Source organism: Esox lucius, chromosome 8 (assembly GCF_011004845.1).
Source record: "Esox lucius isolate fEsoLuc1 chromosome 8, fEsoLuc1.pri, whole genome shotgun sequence".
Lineage (NCBI taxonomy): Eukaryota > Metazoa > Chordata > Actinopteri > Esociformes > Esocidae > Esox > Esox lucius.
The window spans coordinates 24494559-24519215 of NC_047576.1; the positions used below are offsets into that span (position 1 = coordinate 24494559).

General features: G+C 38.8%; 1 protein-coding gene across 23 annotated transcripts in view; it reads left to right on the forward strand.

The window, feature by feature from the left end:
* Nucleotides 1-15900: 15900 nt before the first annotated feature.
* Nucleotides 15901-24657, forward strand: part of ptprfa (protein tyrosine phosphatase receptor type Fa) — a 244802-nt gene continuing 236045 nt past the window's right edge. For 7 of the 23 annotated variants that reach the window (XM_010872304.3, XM_020049033.2, XM_020049028.2 and 4 more), the window contains exon 1: nt 15902-16298. The gene's annotated coding sequence lies outside the window, so the exon portion shown is untranslated. Of the gene's footprint in view, nt 16299-24657 lie in introns of all 23 variants that reach the window. The other 16 variants (XM_020049031.2, XM_020049038.2, XM_020049039.2 and 13 more) reach the window with 5 other exon arrangements.

Consider the following 24657-nt stretch of genomic DNA (forward strand, 5'->3'; position numbering starts at 1 on the left):
TTCCATCACTTCTGAAACTGGTTAGTGTGAAAGCATTGTGTCAGTGCTTTTAATTGTACTGTTCTAGTCTTTGCTTTCTTACAATCTATTGGTGTTTGTTTTGGGTGCCATGAGGACAGTTGTAATCATGGTAGAACCCTTCATATATTCTTCATGGTAGAACCCTTTGTAGAGGGTTGAATGTAGTACCTTTGAACAATTAAAGTTTTCTTAGTGGCACCCATCATACAGGGATTTAGGTACAGTACAACAATTAATTGCAGGATCTAGTTATAAACATTTAAATCGGGGGTCATTTGCAGAACCCTGAAAAAAGGGTTCTACCTTGTGTGGAGAAAATGAAGAACCCTCAGTGGTTCCATCTAGCTCAAATGTTTCTAAGTGTGTAGGTGGTTAAACATCCCCGCCCCTCCCCCTGTGATCAAAGGCTCAGCTGTTAGTTTAGTTGAATCATTAATATTTTGAGAGTCTGTCATCTTCAATAACCTCAAGTGGGAGGATCACATCACAGCGATTATAAAGCAGGCAAACCTGACAATCAATAAATCATGAAGGCCCTCCTCCACTACAGACTGGTTTGGGTGTGTGTCTGTCCGCTGCCGGGGTGAAGTGTTTACAGAGAGGGTCACCGTCCACCACCTGCCTTCCATTGAGGTCCTATGTGATTCCAGGCCAAAGAAGCTTTCAGGAAAGACAATTGACCCCATTCCACCTCGGTCATCCACTTTAACCAAAATGTTCCTCTGGCAGATCAATCATCCAAGATCAACAAATACTGCCTCCTGAACAGTTTCTTTCCCCGTGCTGTGGCCCTACTGTACGCAACTGGCTGTCTGTCCCATAGAGACTAATTAGACTATGCTCACCATATTAAGACACCTCCAAGCAGTTATTGAAGAGCTTATTGAAGGTGCAATTTACACCTACTGTACTGAATAGCTGCAAACTCTTATTCAAGCTCCCTGCATCTAAATATATATTAGTGGTGCTGTAAATGTGTACCTAGAATTCAAATACATGTTAAATATGGGATTTTTTCTCCTATCCCATTTTGTTATATGCTCACAAATGATTGGATGTAATTGTATGTCAACTATGCGGAGATTCTATGTATTCGGTCCCTAAGTGTTTTTTAGGGTAATTCGGTTTCAGGTTCTTTGTAAGGAAAATTACTCCACATAATCTTTCTTTCAAAAAGTATTTTATTTCTAAAAGTGATTCTCTGCAAACGGTTCTATCTAGCAGCAAAATAGGTTTCCCAATTGAGAAAAATCAAAGAACCATATTTGTTTGTAATTAGCACCATTTGGTCCAAGGAGTGTCATGCATTAAATATTGAGTAATTTGAGATGCAGCAGCCTGTAATTGTGATTGATCTTCTCCCATTGTGCTGCTGGGGTATGGCATTTGACTTGCAGTAACTATGACAGCTCCCACTGGAAAGGTCAGCATCTTTAAACAGGTCTGAGAGTTTCTGTGACAACCTAGCCAGAAAAGAGTGTTCAGTGGATTTGCTCCTGAGGCAAAGGCCTCATTGCTGCCGTGTGAAAACCTCTTATCTTAATAACCGGCCATATTTTACCATTAACAAAAATACAATTTCAAACCTTCAGAAGCTATGACGTTTATCTGATTTAATCTACTGATAAAAGTTACAGAATACATTCAGGAGAGTTACTGCTGTGAAAATATATGTAAAAATGGCCAAAAGCAATATGTTACCATACTCTTCTTATACCTGCACTAGGCATAGCACCATAAAATATCAGAACTTGGAGTCAACCCTTAACTGGCAAGTACAAATGGATTTTTTTACATGCTATATAGTGTATGATGTGGCATGGGTTCAAATTCAGCATTCATGTGATGTACAAACTTGCCTCACGACTAAATATGGGCCTTACCCTGTCTTATACCATGCAAACATTGTTCCCAATAAAAATACTGACAAAATCAACTAAACATATGTTGCACAGCCTCTGAGGGATTGCTGATTCCATTAAACTGGCATGTGGCAACAGAAAGAACATCTCCTCTCATTAGCAGTGCTTTGTTATTCCATGTTCCAATCTCACTGCTTTCTCTATTGAATTGTATTACATTTTCCCACAATTCTAGTGTTCTTTGACCCAATTAACCCCCAGAGAACACAGGTTGTGTCCAAATGGCACCGTATTCTTTACACAGTGCACTGCTTTTACTAGCTATGCTAAAAGGTTGTGTACTATGTAGGGAAAGAGTGCCATTTGGGAGTAGTCTTGAGTGAGTAGTCTGAAGAGCCAAAACTGACAGCAGCCATGTCAGAGGGATAAGCTGTATGTGAAGTGTGATCTGTGATTGGAAAACCACCCAGCAGCCAAAGAATTACATTGTGTTGCATTATAAATCTTGCGTTTAGAAGTTATGTGAAAGGGTACAGATGGATTAAATGTGTTGACCTTGAAATCAGATGCACGTTGCCCTTAAACGGTCATTGTGGCGTAGGTGTTACTATTCTAATTCCCTCTAAACTGTGGAAGTGTATGAATGTTTTCTTGTTATATTAAGATAACAAAATAATATCCGTACACAGGAAGTCATGTTCATTCAAAGCGCGACAGTAATTAACCAATGGGCTTACAGTACTGGGATGTGCATTCTGGTTGGGATGTCTATAAGTAGAGGACAACCGGAAGTTTCTTTGAGATTGAGTTAGATGAAATCGAGTTTGTAAGACTGAGTAACGAGTCTGTAACATCATGAACAATAGACTATCAAATGCTGCAATAAATAATTGAATTACTCTCTCCTTTGACAACCAGATCCGTGATCATTATTTCAACCACTATACGAAATGGCTGATTTCTAACAAAACCAAGATTCAATCTGTGTATCTTTACAATGGGGAGAGTTCCGTGTGGTGCCTTCCAATTACAGGTGTCACATTTATTTCCTTGAGATTCTAGTGTTTACAAGTTTCTTCACACTGGAAGAACATATGCTACAGTACACTAAAACCTCCACTAAAATATGCAGTTGTTTTCATTTTCTCAACTGAAGTTGTTCCAACAAACTACAGTCCTAATACTATTCTGAAATGTAATAGATGACAATTTGCAAAAAGAGGATCATTTGGATTGACCTGCTCTTGGTGAGGTCTTGTTTGGGTTAACATAGTGTCAATTAGCCTGTTAAACAAAACAGCTTGTTTCAATTCAGAATTAAACCGGTCTTTTTTTTTAACCTATTACATAATTGGCTTACACCACAACATGACCAAAAGTTTAGCTAAAATAATCATAATATATGCCTTTATTTGAATTAGTCGATCATCAAACTCTACTTTAGTTGCTAATTACTAGTAACTCTACTGTAGTTACTAATTAAGAGAAATTAATGTAGTTAACAACTCCACAAATCTGTACATTGAATGCTTACAAAAATAATAATGACATGCTTGATGAGAAACTCTAAACCAATAATACCATTGGTTTCTCTGGTCTGATGTGATTAATGATCATCAAGTGTAATTGGATTGTGAAACAATTTTAAAGACCTGCGACTGGATCATCTCTGCTATACTCTGAGCTAGACAGCTCGAGAAGGAGGAGAGGCACAGTCCCTGTGGGACAATGAAAGTGGGGATGATACAGCCCCCCCCCCCCCCCCCCCCCCCCCCCCCCCCGCTGTTGTGATGCCATATGCATGCTCCTCTAAGGCCATTACAGGGCCAGCCTGCTTAATCAACTGAATTAGTGTGTGTCCTCAGAGTTGGGGTACGTTGGGAAGAGTGTGGTGTGTGCACTATTAAATTAGGGCCTATTCTCATTAATGAGATTTACCGGGGCCACATTTTAGCATTTAAACATACAGTAGATACGCTATTTTATTTATGGTTCCAGTGTGGACATATCATGCAGACAACCAGAGCTTGGTGAAAGATGTTACATATACAGGCGCACCTTGACCTCACCAAAAAATTATCTTCAAATAATTTACCGTCGTAAAAGTACCACAGTGTGATACTGTGATCGAACTGTGGTGCTATCTGCAGGGGACATTGTGTAACAATTTAGATTTTTGCAAGTTTACGTTCACACAAACCTTGTGAAAAGACTTAGCACCTCAGTCTTTTTTGTGGTCAAATAAAGCCTAGACAGTAGCTATAAACCTCCAGGGAGACAGAACATGCATCTAATTAGCTGGTAACGTGTAGAAGTTTACTATTTTAATTTAGTTTTATAATTACAGTATTGTGATTGTGTGTGAATTCATATTGGATTATCAGGATATGTTGGTGCATCTGTCTCAACTCAGAAACCGTCTTGCGGATGAGAAAAATCGACTGGAAGTGTACAATGAAGCTCCTTCAAGCAAACTTCACTTTGCAGACGTGATGGTTTTGCCTGTGCTGTAGCATTGTTTTATTGATCACAATGACTTTTTAAACTGCTACTCACAGTTCTGAAATGTTTTGGAGACGTTAACAGCCTTGGTATAGTTTAGCTGTAAGGCAAGATTTACAGAGGCAACCTTATTCCGATTCATTAAAAAGCCACATTATGCTTCAAAGAAGGCCTTGAAATATCCTAGTGACACCACATACAGTACCAAAAATAAATCTCTGTGTATAGTATTGTTTCTCATCTTCAGTGCTATCAAGTGTATACTGCTTGTATACTTCATGTTTGCATGTTTCTGATAAATACCTCTAACTTTTACCAACGGTTTTCTGCTCAAAGAGTGGAAACTTGGTCCTTTAACACCCTTTAAGAGGTACCATACAATAAACCATTAATCAAAGCCAAAATATTTCTTAATTCTCACTCCTAAGCTTTTCCTGTTCTTAAAATGTAGGGTCAAATAGCTCAGCTTGACTAAAAAATGAAATCAAGCAGTGCTGGGTTATTTTGCACAGCCAGAGTAGTAAGAGGTTATTAAATCTCTGCGTAACTGATATTATATTCTCTAGCATACATGGCTCAGTGATATATTCCACATGTTATTGTTGTAATATTGCTACTGATACAACATGCACCCACACACAGACACATTACGATCACTCCAAAGCCACAGTGTACCGTAGTATGATATATCAAAAGCTGAATTGGACATGCTGTAGTAATACAATCATGTAAATGGAACATGTTATGGATACTGGCAGCATACCGAATAAACACAAGCAGAAGGTGTATTTGCAAAGCATGGTGTATACAGTACACTAACAAATGGGTCTTATTTGCCTTCTGTGACAATCCATCATTAATCATCAGGAACAGATTGCTCATGCGACGACCGTGTTTCATTTCTGATGTTTTGCTTTGCATGCTCTTGGAAACAAAATGGTTCTACTTAAAGGCAAAAAGGATCTATAAGGAGGACCAAATAACCTTTTTGTAACCCATTTCTTCAATGAAGGCATTGTGTAGCATCCTGCTGAACAATATTGCGTAGAGATGTTTCCCAAGCTGAGTGCTTGGCTAATTTCTGACATTGGACTTCTCACTGTGACAGACAATGCATCTCAAATGGCCCCCTCTTACCTATAGTGGGAATGTACTCCCTGGGCCATGATCAAAAGGAGGGCACTATAAAGGAAACAAGGTGCCATTTTGGCACAACTAGGTTCATAGAGGGCTGAGGTGAGGCTTCTATGATACACATCAATCTGGTCCCTGTGCTCTGAGCGTTTGAGCTGATAAAAGATTGATGTTCAATAAGAGCTGCACTCAGTGAACAAAATCCTTTATGTTGTTTTTTCCCCCTCTCCAATAAGATCAGATTCCAGCATCATTCATATTGGATGAGGTTGGCATTAAAAAGCTATATCTGTCCACAACGCTTTGTGGTTTCAAAATGCCCCCGGCTGCAATACAACAGCATTTGAGGTGCAGCACAGCTCACATGAAAAATCAAACATTGTTTTTGATAAATAGATAACCTGAAAACAACTAGTCGTTAAGATATTCTAGGAATATCAGGAAGTTGTGTCATGATCCCCTGAACGTTTCATGGATGTCCTCAGTTTGGTGGGTAAATTAAGTACATAAATAAATAAATCAAGTATGCCTGGGGGCTTGCATGAGGGGGTACACATTTTCTTAGCATTGTATGGGTTTGATCGGGTGGAATGTTTTGCCTCATCTCTCTCTAGTCACCCCTTGTGGTGAGTTGGGTATCTGCAAGCTCATGGTTAATGTATTCTCCCCTAAGTGCATAGGTCTGGTCAAGTACTTTATGGTGGAGGAAGCAGTGTGATAAGAAGCAGAACAGCTTGGCAAGATGTGCTTTGGAGGACATATCTTGATCTTCAACTCCACTGAGCCTCATGGGAGTTGCTGTGATGAGGCAAGGCCATAAGAGCAAATTGGATTTATTTTTTATTTGATTTTGATCATCTAGTATCTGTGCTGGTTAAAGCGTTTTTTATCTCTGTAGTGTAGTCAGCCAGCTTACAAGTCAGAAAATGGTCTCAGCTTGACCTCAGGCTACAGAGACAAAATCTTTATGATTACATTTTATACAGTATTATCTCTATAGTCCAGTCAGCCAGCCAGCTCACATTAAAGGGAAAGTTCACCCTAAACTCAGAATGTTGACTCAGTATGAGAATGTTGTCCTTAGTCCACCTATGAGGTATCACAAAACTGTCTGATATTGGGGTGAACTGTCCCTTTAACTCAGAGCCATTGATATATACTGTACATGTAATCTCAAATGGCACCTTATTCATTCCTTATGTGGTGCGTTACTATTTTTTACCATGACTTCAGTGAATCAATGTACTATAGGGATGTGTTGTCACGTGGGAAGGGATGCAGACATATTACAGGGTTCTGGGTCACATACTCCATAGGAACTTCATTAAAACCTCAAAGCTGGGAGGAAGGTTTGGAGCTTGACTGAGGCTACAGTACAGAGCTGCTCACACAGATGCATCTGTGTTCTATCAAGATATTTTTAGACAGAGGAAAGTAAACTGACTAGCTCTAGGCTAAATTCCAATAACCACATTGACTTTAATAAACGTATTCCAAACATCATTAGCTAATACTTTTCTTCCAAAACTAATTAGGTTTGAAGGACATCATGCTGAACTTGTTATCGCATAAGTGTTTATAGAAAACAGGAAGTTGTATGTAGTTAGGTTACTATTTAACAATGAGCTACTAATCTGAATTTACTAACAAAACTGTGCTGTAGCCTCGCCACAATCGCTCAGTGTCACTGAGAATGAAACCAATTATAGCTATTTAACATTACACCAATTTTTTGGAGAACGTGCCTAAATGCAGTAAAGCATTAGTTTCTTGGAAAATGGTTGATTCTCAGTACCATATATTTTTGCTGTTCCACGCTTTTAGGCCAATTGTTTACATTTCTGTTGATTAAAAATGTTAAACTTCAATGACATTAATTCTCATCGACAAAACTATATTTTGGGTTATTAGTTTTTTTCCTCTCATGTTACCTTGACATGCAAACTCAGTTAAAGATGCATTCTGGGATTTTTGGCCATTTGTTGTAGAAGTGGCACTGTTCTGTCATATTATGTGCCTTTATGTGACCCTTGTCCAAACCATCCCTTTTCAAACTTGGAATTCCATGCCAAACAGAGATGTCATAGGGATTCTACTGATTCTATGGATTCTACAGATTATGCATTAACAACATATTACACATTCAGATGAAAATGGAATGTTCGCAATAATTTGTAAATTGCATAAGTCCCTCAGTTTGAGAGGTTAGTTGTGATTCATGCCAATCTTTTGATTGTTTAGGCACAGGATAGTTGATTAATTTGAATTGCGTTAAGTTTGGCATGATGAAGCACTTTGTGTACAGTATATTTAACCGGATTCAGGAGGTAGGTCCAACAAGGATTCAAACCCATATCTGGTGAACACCTACATGTCTAACCATTATGCAATGAGATCCAAATCTCTGATAAAGGCTGATAATGTATGTCATTCAATCTCCAAGGTTGATCAAATTAAAAAGTAAGCATTCTGCCTAATGTGTTGGATGTACCCACAACAATTAAACAAAAGGAGACAATTGAAATGATGTGCCCGGAGGCAGATGTATATTTTTAAGATGTATATTAAGGAGTGATTTTTTTTCTTTTTTCTTCCACAGGTGGGTACAATCCAGACAAAAAAAGCATTACAGGGAAAATGTTTAAAGAAAATCATTGGGGCCTTGATTGTACTCAAAGGTTCAGACGTCATCTAACAACCATTACACAACAATCTGACCGGTATCCGAACTGCCTATTTAAAGAGCCGCTTTCCGAGACTATAAAGAAATACACATGTACTGTATATACAGAATATCCCAATTCCAAGCATGTTCCCTAATGTTCCTGTAAGGTTTTACACTTCCATAAACTTTGACCTGTTGCAGATGCACATCCCTACACTTACGATTATGGTACAATAGCACTACCAGCCAAGAAACCTTTTGGTTTTTCTTTCAATTTAAATTGCTTTGTTTTAGAGTTGCACAGTAATTGGTTCAACCTGGCCCTGTTGTTCAGTTAGCACAAAGAGATTGTTGGGAGAGGAACACTTGGTTAGCTCTTTGACTTTAAGCTGTCAGTTGAAGTACTTGTGTTATACCCTGTTTGAAGTCGATCTGTCATTTCTTTCCCTTTTTGAGATATGTCTAAATCCTTCAGATCCAGAAGCTTTTGTGCATGTGCGGATCACATTCTGTGGTATTTTCTGTGTTAATGTTATATGTAGCTATGGCACACGCTGCTGCTGGCACTTCACCCTTCTTCCTTCCCAGATCCTGTGGCAACGATCAAACACGTTTTGTCTTTTGACACGACATACTCCAACATTTCTTACAATACAGTTGGGACCAGAGATTTTTGGATACTCATACAATTTTCATAAGGGGTTGAACCAATGTAATTGGACGAATTAACACAATCATAAATAAAATGTTCATTATTAATACTTTGTTGAAAATCCTTTGCAGGCAATGACTGCTTGAAGTCTGGAACGCATGGACATGATCAAATGCTGGGTTTCCTCCTTTGTGATGCTTTGCTGGGTCTTTACTGCAGCCGTCTTCGATTGATATTTGTCTGTGGGTCTTTCTGCCTTATGTTTTGTCTTCAGCAAGTGAAATGCATGCTCGATCGGGTTGAGATGAGGTTGATCTTAGTTTCATCGTTCTAAAGAATGCTGTTCCAAATTGGGGCTGGCTGTTTTAGATGTTTTTTGATCTAATCTGGCCTTTCTATTCTTGAGGCTTATGAATGGTTTGCACCTTGTGGTGAACCCTCTGTATTTGCTCTCATGAAGTCTTCTCTTTATGGTTGACTTGGATAGTGATATGCCTACCTCCTGGAGAGTTTTCTTCACTTGATTGGATGTTGTGAAGGATTTTTTCTTTACCATGGAAAAGATCCTACAACCATCACTGCTGTCTTCTGTGGATGTCCAGGCCTTTTTGTGTTGCCGAGCACACCAATGTGTTATTTTGTTCTCAGAATGTACCAAACTGTTGATTTGGCCACTCCTAATGGTCCTGCTATATCTGATGGATTTTTATTGCAGCCTGAGGATGGCCTGTTTCACTTGCATTGAGAGCTCCTTTGATGGAATCATCTCCAGACCATTTACCTGCTTACTTGGTGAAGAACTAACAAAAGAATAGCCCACATCTGTCCATGAAACAGCTTTTGAGTCAATTGTCCAATTATATTTGGTCCCTTGAAAAAGAGGGTGTTACATATTAAAGAGCTGTAATTCCTAAACCCTTCCTCCAATTTGTATGTGAATACCCTGAATTTAAAGCAGAGAGACTGCACTTTAAGGCCCTACTCATTATTTAAATGTAACATTAATATATTTTGGTAAACAGCCAAAATAACAGAACTTGTGTCAGTGTCCAATTATTTCCGAACCTAACTGTATGCATGCTCAACACAAACAAGTTCTCCATTCAGGTATACAAGCCATACATTGAAGGACTTCTTAAAGGAGGTTTACATTTTATTTTTAAGTCACTATTGCAAGCATAAGATATTCGTTTTTGGAACGTTTGTTTGTGGTTTATTTCTGTTCACAAATATGGGGGGCAGAGTCATGGGCTACAGGCTGATGAAGGGGAAAATTATGCAGCACATATGTAAGAAAAGTAAAGGGGGTGTGGAGGGGGCTACATTTAAAGAGTATATAGAGAATACATTAATGCACAAAATCTTCTGGATCTTTAGCATCAAAGCGCATTATAGGCAGACCTGATTCACTGGCTGAACTTTATTCTTGGCAGTCTCATCAGATTCAAAAGCAGCCTCACATGAGGATAGGCCAGGCTGCTGGCTTGGATACTGTCACAGACATTCCGACATTCCAACATTCCGATACTTCCAGGAATGACTGTGGATCATACCCACCAGACCAGACCCGGGTTTGGGGTTTCATTCGGAGTAGCAAAACATTAATTTTTTTTATTTTACATTTCTACAATATTATACTGATCAACTTTAAATGTAAGGAGTGCCTTTGATTTGATGGTTTGTACTTAGACATTTTGGTATTCTTGGTGACCTGTTTCTGCGCTTATTTTTGCTAGCTAACTTCGTCATGACACTGTCTACAAACATGATTGGGTTTTCAACTACAGAAACACTTGTTGCTTATCTTCATACTCGACTACTTTGCCTCTCTGATACAGCGCTGCAAAGAATGTCCTACAAACCAACTGCTCATCGCTATCAGGTTCCTTTTTAGAATATTTAGAATGAGCAGAAAATTATAGCTTATTTTAGCTTTGTTACCTGAACCCCCAATATAATATAATTCCTGATCAAAGTTTTAGGGTATAGACATTTGATATGGCTCTCTAACAACAGTTTTAGGCTGCTCAGGTGCCTGCAAAGCCAACTGAGTTTGTCAGGTGAGGGAGCGTGTGCTTATATATATATGCAGTATTGGGAAAAGCAGAATGGTTTTCTCCTAGGAGGAGGACTTGAACTGATCTTTTACTCCCTCAAATATTTTGGGAGTTTTTGTGATAACATAGAAATTCCAAAATTAGAATTGGGGAAAGGGGAAAAGGGGGGGTAATTTGCATAATAAAAAAATATTGTATGGAAGGAAATGCCACCTTTATATACTAGCTGGATCTATGGAATTTGGAAATTAACTCATTCAATAAAAGTTTGTTTCATCAACATTATCAATCCATAGTTATTTGATATGGAGACTTAAAAGGAAAGTTGCTTGAAAAACTAATGAACATAAAGAAGGATATTTCTTGCACATGCTCCTAGATAGCAAGGTGTTATTGGATCACTGGCTGCCTTCCAAAGTGAAAATGGCACACTGCCAGTAAAATTGCAAAGTGGCCCTGTGGTGGGACAGGAGCTTTTTAGGTCCAAATACATTGCTCAAAAAAACAAGGAAACACTTAATCATCACAGTATAACACCAAGTCAATTAAACTTCAGGGATATCAATCTGTCCAGGAAGCATAAGCGATTGTGAATTCATGTCACCTATTTTGGTGCAAATGAAAGTGACAACAGGTGCACTGGAGAGACAACAGCAAGACAATCCCCAAAAAGTGAGTGATTTTGCAGGTCGTGGCCACAGACAATTGCTCTCTCCTTATCCTTCCTGACTGATTCTTCTCAAGTTTTGTGTTTTGCTAGTGTCCTTGTCACTGCTGGTAGCATTAGGCGATACATGCAGCCCATTCAGTTTGCACAAGGAGTTGAGCTCCTCCAGGGTGGACAATCCATACGTGCCGTCGCAAGAAGGTTTGCTTTGTCTCCCAGTACAGTCTCAAGAGCATGGAGGAGATACCAGGAGATGGATCGTTACACGAGGAGAGCTGGACAGGGGCATCAACCCGGCAGCAGGACCAGTATCTGCTCCTTTGTGTGAGGAGGAACTCTCCTCCAGGTCTGGGAGGAGATCCCCCAGGATACCATCCCCCTGTCTCATCAGGAGCATGCCCAGACGTTGTCAGGAGTGCATACAGGCATGTGGGGGCCATACACACTACTGAGTCACATTATGAGTTGCCGTGATGGAATTCACACAAGTTGAAATAGCCTCTGATTTCAATTGTTCACTTTGATCTTCAGTGTGAGTTTAAGTTGGGCCCTCAATGATTTTGGTGATTTTGGTTTCCATTAACTGTTGTTACGTCATTTTGTTCTCAACGAATTACACAATGTAAAGTAAAGATTTTGAGACCCGATGTCTGATCAAAGTGTTCCCTTAATTTTTTGAGCAGTATATATGGAGGTGTATTCAGAAACAAAAGATGTGTTATGCAACTATATAATGGAACCGTCAATAAAAAATCACTGTCAACAAATATATCAATACAGTTTCACAAAAATGTGTCAAGAACCAAAAATGTATATTTAACTGTAAACAAATACAATGATAAGCAAAAATGTGTACTGTAGCTCCTGGGATGTCACCTTCATTTTTCAGATTTGTGACTTGCATTGCAATTGCTTTTCTGACTATTATTTTTTTATTTATTAAACTCTAAGTTACAAGGATTATACACACATCTGCTAGCTGCCTTCTTTTTAGATTTTCTTTTATACAAGCTTTCATCAACTTTTTAAACCAGCTAGCTAAATTGCACTGTTACTCTATGAACTAAATCCCATGTAGCTAAATATTTACCTAAAAACAGTAATATTGTTTAGTAATATTTTAAACCTAAACCCATTTTCACCCATTCCCCCTTCTGTAATAAATAAGTGTAGTATCCCCAAAAACATGAGCTATGAAGTCTAATATGTTTTAATTTTCTGGAGTTATGAGTCTGCAATGCTGTTAGATTGAGTCTGCCTTGGTGGAGATTAGGATGCATCTAATTTCATGTCTGTCTGGCCATCTCTTTTTCTTCTGTTATCTACCCAATGCTGAGTATCAACTTCTAGCTTTCCATCATGAAGTTTTCTGGTCTACCCTAAGATTGGTGAGACCTCATTATGGGACAGCCTTACTCAACCCTGTACATGCATATCTACAACCCTTGTCTAACATACCTGATTATGATAATTAGCTGGATATAAATCTAAAACTGTTTAGTCACCACTAGGGTTGGAGAGAACACTCCCAGGGAGGTTGTTCTCCATGAACAGGATTGAGCAGGCTTCAACTAGAGCCTCTGCAACACCCAAACATACCCAGGCTGTGCAGAGCATGTGCATGTTTTTTACTACCCACAAGCTGGCTACACATTTTGTATATTTTTATTGTACCTAATATATTACCTATCTTACAATATCATCTTGCAATACAGTCCACCATTCTACCATAGCAATGGTATTTCACTCTTCTGAGTTAAGTAACATGCTTTAAAGCTAAACTTTGGGATGTAAAGTGGAATGTTTGCATATTCTGTTAAAAGTGTTGATTTTTCTTTTTAGGTGATCACCAGAACTATCCAGAACCAACAGCTGATCTTTTATAAGTTACAGCAGCAGCTGACCACAACTACACAAATCTGTTTTTACTATTTAAAAGACAAGCAAAATTATTCCTAACTACGAAGGCACAGGTTGAATCGACCAGGCCTGAACACGGTCACTCCAAACAAATTCTCAAAAAGGACATTAATAAACAGAGCCAGTGTTTAAGGCACAACCATCAAAATCAATCAATATCTATACTCATTTGAAATTTAACAAATACACTGAGCAAAATGTTTTATTAAACATGAAATGTTGCTCCCATGGGACAAACGCTTTACATGTTGCATTTATTTTAATGGTCCTATTTCCTTATGAACTGTTTATCTTTGAAATCATGACATGCTGTGTATGTATGTTTTTGGATTGTATATTTCCAGGGATTTTAATCTTTATTGGACAAATAATTGGTGAAAGATGTTTTTGCAGAAAGAGGGGCAAGTCAGACTCAAACCACCCTATTCCAGGTGTTTATATTTTTGTTCAGTAACTATTTTAGCAATAAAACATCAGGGGATGTGGTATATGGTCAATATATCATGGCTAAGAGCTCTTCTTAGGCGTGATGCATTGATGATGCCAGTATACAGGGAATGCCTGGATACAGCACTTAGCCAAGGCTTACTGGTTGTATACCACAAGCCCCTGAGATGCCATTGCTACTAGAAATTGGTTACCAATACAACTATCACAGTAAAAGTTTATGTATTGTCATACCCTTGGTGAACAGTCTCGTATAGCACGATTTTCAGCTAATCAGCATTCAGCATTAAAGCTGCCTGATTCATAATGAAATATTTACAATGTAACAGGTTCTAGTAGACATACAGAGGTCCATATGAGATATGTACTGAACATTGAAACATATTGTTAATTAAGATAAGATGTATTCTTTTATTTTTAACACCATCTGACATGGAGAAAGACAACAGCAGCTTTATTCACAATGACATTCCTTCAGGCCCTTCTTAGATAATCGTCCATGCATGAACTAAAAAATTTCCAGGTCTAATTTTTCTTTCTTGTATGCATCCAAACTCTACTATATTGTCCCTGTTACTCTGGCCATACATAATGTGATTTTAAACAGCAATTTTGATTATTGATTCCATGTAAATGCTAATGCTGTAATACAGGCATACGTCGCATAATACGAGTGGGTGAAAAGAGAGAAATTATGTTTTTTGCATTTTTCACAATATAGTGGGGTGCCTGAGATGCGACTACTGTCCTCTGTTGATCTGCTGCAACCACAATAGTAGGTGGGTCACAGCATCTATAAATCGCAAGATAGGAAGAGGTGTAAACAGTTAACAATCTGATCAAACTACTGAACAAAAGTCATGTAATCAATGACCATCTATAGCCACTGTGATTCAACACTGTTGTTGCTTGCTCTTTGGGGTTTCAGACAGGGTGTTTTATAAATACACTTTGTGACAACTGCTGAGGTAAAAAGGGCTTTATAAATAAATTTGATTTATTGATTAACCATCTAGAACATACAGTCTGTGACAGTGAAGTCACAACAGCTCATGTCCAGTAATATGGCTTGCCAGACGAGTCCCCACCCTTCACAAACCCTGCTTGGTTGATGCATTTGAGTTAATAGTTGGTATTGACTCCTATTACATCGGAGTTGTCCTCTGAGTTCTCATTCTAAAAAGGCCAAAATAATATTTTGCCATTTTGAAAAGCTTTTCATGGTTCAAATATAAAAAGAAAACTGCTCTAGTTAAAGTATGGTGTCACTAAACCTTGAGTCAGGTCAGCAAACAGTGTTGATTGACGGACGACCTCGTGTCACACATTTTTGGGCACCATGGCTTTGTCTGTCCATTCCAGATGAACAATGTTTTTTGCAGTGATGGCTTTCCTAATGATGGCCCACATGGTTCACAACAGACTTGAGGCTTACTTTTATGTAAATCTTAATTAACTGAAAAATATCACTCACAAGCTATTTTAGCAGGAATGGTCTTTATTTCAAATTAATAGTCCATGGTGAGATAAACCTTGTTTTATTTGTTGACAGTGATGTTTATTTGACAGTTGCATTATATATTTGACTCGTTGTTTACACATTTACAGTATTTTGATAGAACGGTACCTCCAAACTAGTAGACCAATCAGATATGCAAATCGGGATCATCAGGGATGCAAATCACATCATAAGCCGCAAACTCCGCTCACCCGCTGGTGGTGGGACTTTATAGCCGTTTGCATTAGGTAGCCAGATCATTACAAGCTACGGCACATTTGGGATTTAATCGGGAACTCTAAAATTACGTAATGTCCTATTTACTTGCTCTCGTGCTGCGTTCAATCAAATTGCAAATCGCAAATGTCCTAGTTTCTTAGTTTGTCCAGCACATGAACGCGGTGAAATATTTTACAGCCACATCCTCCCGTAAATGACCGACCAAATACGACACCGCGCGAAAATGCCAGCGAACAACCTGTGTGCAGAGCGCAGCGCGCGAGCAAGAGAAGGGGATCCTTGTGCGTTCATGCAGCGCTACAGAGAAGAAATAGAGAGCCTGTCACTTCGCGATGAACAGCGGGTGAGCTACTGAGGAGAGGAGATATAAGACACATTGCTGCTAGAGAGTCTTTGGATAATATGGTCTAATTCAGCAGAACAGTTCATCCAGGTTTTAAACTGTACATCTCAAGGATTATACAATTCATCCTGGTGTAGCCTATCACACAGAGGGCGCACGCCCGGAGTAGGCTAGGTGGACGGCGGGACTGAGACAGAAAGGAACTGTATTCTTTCTGAAGTGCATCGGGAGAACCAAGTTCTTGCTGTTTGCCAAGACCGAAATGCCAACGACCAGGGGACCTAGAGAGAGTGAGTTCTCGTTTTTTAATCAATTTACAATTGTTGTGGACGTTGCCTGAATGACATTTGAATAACATTGTTCAATAGTGGCTTTGAGGGGTTTGTATGGAATTAATGTTGAAATGTGACCGCATTTGCCTATTGTTTATGATGAATGCTGGTTTGCAATATAGGCTGGCTGTTGATAAATTATCTCGTCATGATGAAAAGTTGCTGACTGAATATGGAATGGAATATATTTGCTTTTCTGGTTACTTCATGACAGAATGCATTCAAATGTGTATCGATTCAGAGCTTGTTTGAAATCAATACTGCTATGTACACGCCTCACGGGCAATGCAGACTGGAGCACCTGTGAAGCCGCGTACTGCTCTGCTCACCCGTGGAACCTGTTACATGGACAAACAGGTTGGGTGAATTACATGATAGAGAGGGTGAAGGGTCAATTAACCACTGCCACTGGAGATGTTGTAGCCTGTTGACGAAAGCATCTTAATCATTTTATCTATTGAGTTTTTCTATTGGCCTAGTATGCGCAATAGGTTTATATGCATGTAGGCATGTAATTTTCTATTGGATGTGTTACCAATGAGATTCCAATTAACCACATCTTTGACTGTTTGTTAAGAGAATACATAGCCATACATTTAGAGCAACAATTCGGCGGTGTTTATGGTTCAGTAGAATAGAAGTAAAAAAGCAGGGATCTGGGGAAGCTGTTGGTAATGGAACTCATGGTTGTAGATATTTTCTGATGTACTGTAACTAAGCTATCGTGACTATGGATAGTTGAATAATTATAGTATATCTTTTTTTAAAACATGGCTTTATTTGTTTCATTCGAATTTGACGACTATATGCATGAATATACTAATAAATTAATTAAGTTCATTTTTTCCCTCATCAATCCGTATTAGCCTATGCATTTTTTCCAGAGCCCCAAGGTTATGTCATCAAGGTGAATATTGCCCTGCCGTACTGTAGCATTACGTACCCTCTGCCATTTGTCTAGAATTAACTGGACTTTTTAGAGCAGCTCATTCACTAGCCTTTACGGTTTTCTTTTTGCATTTTCCCCGGATAAAACAACCAATAGTAAACACCACAGAACTCACACATAGAACTTGTCGATGTTGTTTCATGTGGAGAAGAATTCGATTTTATGAGGGCGTCACATCGTCTCTTGCGTTTGACGCATTCGCCAACATTCGAATCAAACTCACCGCTGTGTTGTGATTTACCTGGCGGCTTGCTGTTTATGAACAATATTTGGATTAGGCTGTGTTGTATAGGTTCGACATTCAATAGCGGCCATCATTCATTTTGAATTAGTAATACGTTTTTAATGTGGTTGCAATTAGGCAACAATAAATATAATTATATTGTTGTTTCTTATTTATTTACTGCTTTGGATAACATATACTATAATCATAATGTTGTTATAATGTTGTTATAAGTAGGCCTATAATACGATTAAGTATTAAGAAGTCTAAAATGTAGGCAATTGCTTAAACTTTCTTGATCGGTCTTTCCTGCTGGAAAATTGGGGTTCCAGTAAATTACTGCACCATAATGGAACACAAAGTTTTTGGAACACAAAACAATATTTTATATTTGGATTCATGAATCTCTTTTTTTTTTTGTTAATGTGTCTTGTTTGAATATTTATAAATAGTAACTCGTGAATTTGCCAGTTAGCCAAATATTTAATATAGGCTTATCGAAGTACAGCTTATGGGTTTATAACTAAATGGGTTGACATGGCGCGTAAGGCCACATATGCAGAGAGCTCCTGTAAATTGAATTAAATTTCATTGTTTTTACAGTTTTCTCTATAACTTTTTTGCCTAATTAAGTAATATCTTCCACAGCGTTACAGGACCTGCAAGCCAGTTGGTTTGGTAAAACCACTGAAAGACTGGCTACTGTAGCCACATTTTTTAAATCTGTATTTACCATTGAGGTGGGGTCTAAAAATAAATGATCTACTTGTTTAGAGGCAAACATGTTAATCAATTGTCTCTTACCACATTTTTATCTCCACATGTTCATTCTAAATTGCTTGAGCCTAGTTTGTCCGCAGAATATACAAGAGATTCAAAGATCTAGACCTTTTCTTTCAAGCATGTTTCGTTAAGCCTTTTTGATTCTTACCACACAGGATTTGTTGAGTTGGTACATGTGTACATGAGGGTAACACATTTCTAAGCTTTACAAGACTCAGATTGCAGGCTCCTATCCTACCTGAAGGACTTATTAGAGCCCTGCGTGTGAAGTGCGACTTCCAGCCGTCCATCCCAGGCTGTGTTGAGACAAATTGCATTGCCTTATGCTGGATCTCTCGGCATCGCCAGTGAGCGGCTACCAGGAATGGAATCCGCACCACGTTTTGACCAAATATAGCCTTTTTGTGGCCGCAATTATACTTTGTTCTTGGTTACCCCATATTACCCCAAGTAGCAGAATCTCTGAGATTCCAGAGGCCTGTTGAAAATGAGCTGATCTCTCCAGTGGTTACTCCAAGTTGGACTTTACCTGGTTATGATGTGCGGTGAACCTCTGGCACTTTAGTGATGACTGGCTTGACACCAGGTGTGACCTACACAATGTTTGTGGAGTGGTTTACCACATGGTCTACAAGCAGCTGCTGGAGATGCGTTTCCCTGAGCAACAACTTTGGACATATAACCTCCTGTCCCAACCCTCTGCTGGAAGTAACCTCCCATTACCCTGCTCAAGCCTGATTCATTTGGTGCCACTGATGAGCCATGAACTGTGAGGCAGAGGGCTGTGTGGTCAGATAGAATGGAGACAGTCCAAGTCAGATGTAATCTGGACATGTGCCGGCCTCAGTAGCATTTATTTAACCATGCAACCCTTGAATCTCAGTTAACCTAATTATTTCTTGTTGTTTTCACAGAAAATCCTGATTTGCTGTTTTATTTTGAGGAACAGTTTGAAACTATACTTGTGGATAATTTGACAAAATAATAATTAAATATAAAAATAAATAACTCTTCAATTTCTTTTTGTGTTTAATCTCTCAAGATAGATCAGTCAGTATATTAGGGCGCCACAATGAATCAAATTCCCATCAAAATATTAAAATGTACATGGACAATATGAAAATAAAAAAGGCACACTGTCCATTTTATATTTTACTGCAGGTTTTTTACTCTTGCGACAACTTCACGTAAACACCAAGCCCAGCCCCTTGTTACTTAAGCAGTGCAGTTTTTCCTCCATTCTGTCAGATTCAATATGTTTGCATGCTGTTCTGTAAGGTCATACAGTCAACTGATTGTTTGCCACAAGGTTATTTTGTCACTTTGCGTGTGAATAAGAAAATGTATTTCTATGACTTCAAGAGTTCACCAAGTGTTTTTTCTCACACAAACCACAATATTTTGTGGAAAAATTTCACTTTGAGTTTTGCACATTGGTTGCCCTTAACTAAATTCTTGTTTATGAGCAATTTTTGCAATTGTCCTTCAAAGAAAGAACTATTCTGCTGTGTTGTATTGGTGCTGCATATTTCAGTCCAAGACTCAGTTGCAGTTGTTTAGGCGACATCATAATGAATTCTGTTGTACGAAACACAAGTCACCCATGATTGTATCTTCTCTAACCAATTACAGAATGAAAGCCACTAACATTTTCCAAACATTGCTAGATCCACTTATCCAAGCCATTTGTCGCTGGAACCAAGCAAAATCCATCTGTTTTTTGGGGCCACTGAGATCTAAAAATGGTCTTGAAGATACTCAGATTCATTCATTGTTTTGGAGCAGAAACATCCATTTGGTGCAGTATAGGCTTTGGCTGAAGGAAGGAGTTTGGATAGCCAGTCAACTCTAGAGATGCGCGTAATAAGTAGATTAATATACATGTAAATTCACGAGGGTCAGTTTCATTGCTACTTAATAACCGCATTGACACTCATTCAGTGCGATTGCCTAATTGAATATTGTTTTTGAAAGGAGGTTGTTGCTGTGTGTGAGCGAGAGAGTGAGCTAAACAGTGAGAAGAGAGAGAGAAAGAGAGAGAGAGAGAGAGAGAGAGGGAGTGAAGGGGAGCGGCGAGAGATAATGGAGAGGGATATAGGGTGTGGAGTGTCTTATTAGAGGCTGCGGTGTTGTGCTGTGCTGGGGCCACTGTATCTGTTTGTGCCTCTGCCCTAGGCTAATGAGTGACAGGGCCTGCTGCCTGCTGCTAACTCTGAGCCCTTACTGGTAAACAAAAGGCAGATATTGCTGCCTGACGGATGAGTAATTACCACTTGTAACCACTTTCCTCTTCACTCTCTCAGCACACACTCGCTCTCCTCTGCATACCCTCCATCCCTCTGCTGCTCTCTCGCTGGCTAACAGTTCTCACGGAGCACACGCTTCCCTTCCTTTCCTGGCATGTCTATCTCTCAGTTGTCCTGGCACTCCCTGGCTCTGTGCCGGTCTTTGCTGGTGCTTGCTACGTCGACCAGTTGTGTTATTTCAGGTTCAAGCGTGAGCATCATTTGTATGTCTGTTATACTGAAGGCCGATTGGGCAGGCTTGCAGGGTCAACCCGTGTAATTTCAGCAAACCATGACTCTCACCAACTCAGGTCGTTTATGAAATCTTTTCTGTAATTGGATGCAGATATGATTAGCATTGCTGAGGCATTCTTTTCTTGGAATTTGATATGATCTGTGAGAAATAAGGCTAATTGCTTGTACCCGAATCGTACATTTTTATTTTAATTGAATGTAGTTAGCAGTATTTGATTTGTACCAAACGTCTTCCTTCAATTGATTAATATAAAAATAAAGCCTATCCCTTCATCTGTGTAGAATCAAAGGACATAGCTACTACTTAATTCTGAGGATACTCCTTGCTAATTCTGAATCTTTACTGTAATGGTGAATTAATGTTGAATGTGTAACTCACAACCTCTGCCTTGATAAAACAGTGAGCTGGTTGATCAAAAACAGCACCATCCGGTGGTCCTGGTAATATAAGGGTGAGCCCTAAACTTAGCTCTTTCAACAACCTATCTCTCCGGGCAGGAAAAAACACCATCACCAGATTTGAAGGGAATATATTCCAAAGTATTAAGAACATTTTCTCAAAACCACAGCTTCATACTACTGGTTAAACAAAGATAACTCCTACTGTATGCTGGCCATTAAGTTGGGCTTGGTGTGGGGTGTATGGGATTCCTTAGGTAGCATTTACCATTAATTTGGATACATCGTTTCTTGATCACTGTTAACAAGAGGGTTTGGTCCAGAATCAGAAATAGTTAGTTTGGGTCCATTAGTTTGGGTCCATTGGTGCAGCAGTTTTGTACAAATAAGATTGGGTATGTAATGATTGGGTTAGGAATATTAATTCTATAAACTGAAATATCAATTTTGCATACAGTCCATCTACTTAATCTCTCAAAAATTGAACATATCTCTATTTTGATCTGATACTAAATACAGAACTTGTTTCTGAACAATCTAAGATGTTGGATGCCAAATAATATTTCTGGAATGACTTATCAACCATCTTCTCCCAGGTGATTGTATATGATTATTTTGATGCTCAGCAGACTAACTGATGAGCGTTGACCCTTGATAAGCAATATTTAGCTTACATTTCATGTACAGTACACAAAATGTCCTAAACAGACTAAACTAAATATAGTATGGTAAATAGACTAAGAGACTACCGAATAGTCAGACTTTTGGCAAAAATTGGCAAAAAGACTCACTTCAAAAATTTGTTTTATTATTGGGTATTGTGTGTAGATTGATGGGCAAAAAAGTATGTAATAAATGATATATTAAGTCTATAAGCAAAATGTGGAGGAAGTTAAGGGGTCTGAAAACCTTTTAAAGGCACCGTATACAGTAAATGTCTGTTAATGTCCTTTATTATTTTCTCTCTCACATTTTTGTAATCAAGAAACATGAACTGAGGCCAGGTTTGAAGGAAAACTTGAATAAATACATTATCACATTAGAATATTGGTCTGCGTTGTTTTTAAATGTATGTAGTTCTATCTAAGCACTCTACCTTGTCTATTGAAGTTCTGTATGTTTGTATGTATGTATGTCATGTTTAATGTTTTATGTGGACCCCAGGAAGACTAGCTGCTGCTTTTGGCAGTAGCTAATGTGATCCTAATAAAATCCTAAATCCTACACATCATGCTTTGTAAGTCTAATATTGATATTTGACTCGAGGGCATATTGCATCTTTAAAGAACTCACTCCATGGTGCATATCTCCAAGTAAATATTAAAATAGATATTGATACTCTGGTTGGCTTACATTGAAATTATAATTTGGTTAGCAGCAGTAGACCGGGTTCTCTGTTTGGTAGTGGTCTCCGGATAATCATGCTTGAACTTCTGTGTGGTGTGGGCAGGGGATTGATGTGAAGCAACAATAACATCCAGACTCTAGCGGCTGTGTCCCAGCCCATGCAGTGCTTGCTGGGCTCTCTTTGTCTGCCCCAAGAAGGCACCGGAACATGTAGTGTGTCACTGGGTTGTCAATGTATTGTCCATCTGCAGATTGACCTATCTGCAGAAAAGTCCAGGTTTTCTCTCTCCTTTCATTTCCCCACAATGGAACAGCAACAGCTTTCAATTACACTGGCCCATTGTTTGCTGTTAGACCAGCATATAGAGTTTTGGCTGGCAATGTTTTTGTTTCATCTGTCACAGAGCAAGTGCAAGATCCTATCAGTCACAGGCACAGACCTAATGGAGTCCCAAATGGTCCCCTATTCCTTACGTAGTGCACTATTTTGCCTTGGTCAGTAGGTAATAGGGTGCCATTTCAGACATATGCCAATAGCCAATGATTTCCCCACTGTGATACCAAGGCAATTTACCCTGTATCTAATAATTCTACAACTGTGTTGTTGTGAATGTGCTCTGTCATTGTGTTTTGTGTCTGTGATGTCTGCAGTGTCAGGATGGATGTTAAAGGATTGATTTAAATAATGGCAGCTCCTTCAAGCAGATGAAACTTAATTTAAACAGCTTTCTTTGTCAGGTAAGGTCTGCATCTGGGTAATAGGTAGAAATAATCTGAAATAAATTGGAATCACTGTGCCACAATAACATCCAATTTTGTTTTCTATTCAATAAAACCCAGGGGCATTTAGTTTCCTAACATGATGAAGAACTCAACATGTTTGATATGTATTAGCATTTTTTATTTAATAATGCATTATGTAAAATGTTTGCATTGGAATACAAACCTGATTCCAAAAAAGTTGGGACACTGTATTGTGAATTGTGAATAAAAACAGAATGCAATGTGGAAGTTTCAAATTTCAATATTGTATTCAGAATACAAAATAGATGATATATCAAATGTTTAAACTGAGAAAATGTCACTTTAAGGGACAAATAAGTTGTCTCAAAAAAGTTGGCACAAGGCCATGTTTATCACTGTGTGGCATCCCCTCTTCTTTTTATAGCAGACTGCAAACCTCTGGGGACTGAGGAGACAAGTTGCTCAAGTTTATGAATAGGAATTTTGTCCCATTCTTTTCTAATACAGGTTTCTAGTTGCTCAACTGTCTTAGGTCTTCTTCCTCTTTAGGATTTGCCAAATGTTTTCTATGGGTGAAAGATCTGGACTGCAGGCTGGCCATTTCAGTACTCGGATCCTTCTTCTGTGCAGCCATGACATTTTAATTGATGCAGTATGTGGACTGGCATTTTCATGTTGGAAAATGCAAGGTCTTCCTTGAAAGAGACAACATCTGGATGGGAGCATATGTTGTTCTAGAACTTGGATATAACTGTCAGCATTGATGGTGCCTTTCCAGATGTGTAGGCTGCCCATGCCACATGCACTCATGCAACCCCATACCATCAGAGATGCAGGCTTCTGAACTGAGCGTGGATAACAACTTGGGTTGTCCTTGTCCTCTTTAGTCTGGATGACATGGTGTCCCAGTTTTCCAAAATGAACAAAATGAACAAATTTTTATTTGTCTGACCACAGAACACTTTTCCACTTTGCCACAGTCCATTTTAAATGATCCTTGGCCCAGAGAAAATGTCTGCGCTTCTGGATCCTGTTTATCCGGCTTATTTTTTGACCTATAGAGTTTTGGCCGGCAACGGCGAATGGCACGGTGGATTGTGTTCACCAACAATGTTTTCTGGAAGTATTCCTGAGCCCATGTTGTGATTTCCATTACAGTATCATTCCTGTATGTGATGCAGTGCCGTCTGAGGGCCCGAAGATCACCAGTATGGTTTTCCGGCCTTGACCCTTACGCACAGAGAATGTTCCAGATTCTCAGAATCTTTGGATGATATTATGCACTGTAGATGATGATAACTTCAAACTCTTTGCTATTTTTCTCTGAGAAAC